Genomic DNA, 611 nt, shown 5'->3' with positions numbered 1-611 from the left:
TAAAGCCAGGTCATCGAATCTTGAAGTATAAGCAGCTATGTTGGAACCCTTCATCTTAAGGTTCCAGAGTTCGTGTTTTAATTTCTGAATTTCACCTCGAGGACAGTATTCTGCAAGCAGAAGCTCCTTCATAGATTCCCAACCCATGGCATTTGCTACAAGTAAGCTTAAGGATTTGACTCGGCCGTTCCACCAAGTCAGGGCTTTGTCAAGGAAAGTGCAGGCGGCAAACTTGACTTTGTCAGACTCCGAACAGGCACATATTTCGAAGATTGACTCGATTTTCTCGAACCATCGAGTCAGGGAAATGACACCTCCAGTGCCATCAAAGGTTGTGGGCTTCGCGTTCATGAAGTCTTTGTAGGAACCCCCTCTTCGGTGTTCCTGGCTGTCTTCTGGATTTTGAGGCTGGGAACCACCTCCGGAGCCAACAGGATTCATTTGTGACATAGCTGCCACCATTGCAGCAGTCAGAACTGTTTGAAGTGATGCGAGATCAAATTGAGGAGAAGGTGGTGGCGGAGGAGGATTGTCGTTGTTCTTCGAGCTGGGTCTCTTTCTCGGAGGCATCTTGATCTAAAAAGATCAGGAAAGAGAGGATTATAAGTCCT

Source organism: Lactuca saligna, chromosome 4 (genome assembly GCF_052625555.1).
Source record: "Lactuca saligna cultivar CGN05327 chromosome 4, ASM5262555v1, whole genome shotgun sequence".
In the NCBI taxonomy this organism is placed as follows: Eukaryota; Viridiplantae; Streptophyta; class Magnoliopsida; order Asterales; family Asteraceae; genus Lactuca; species Lactuca saligna.
The sequence above is the reverse complement of the archived record's forward strand: the minus strand, read 5'-3'. Positions refer to the sequence as shown.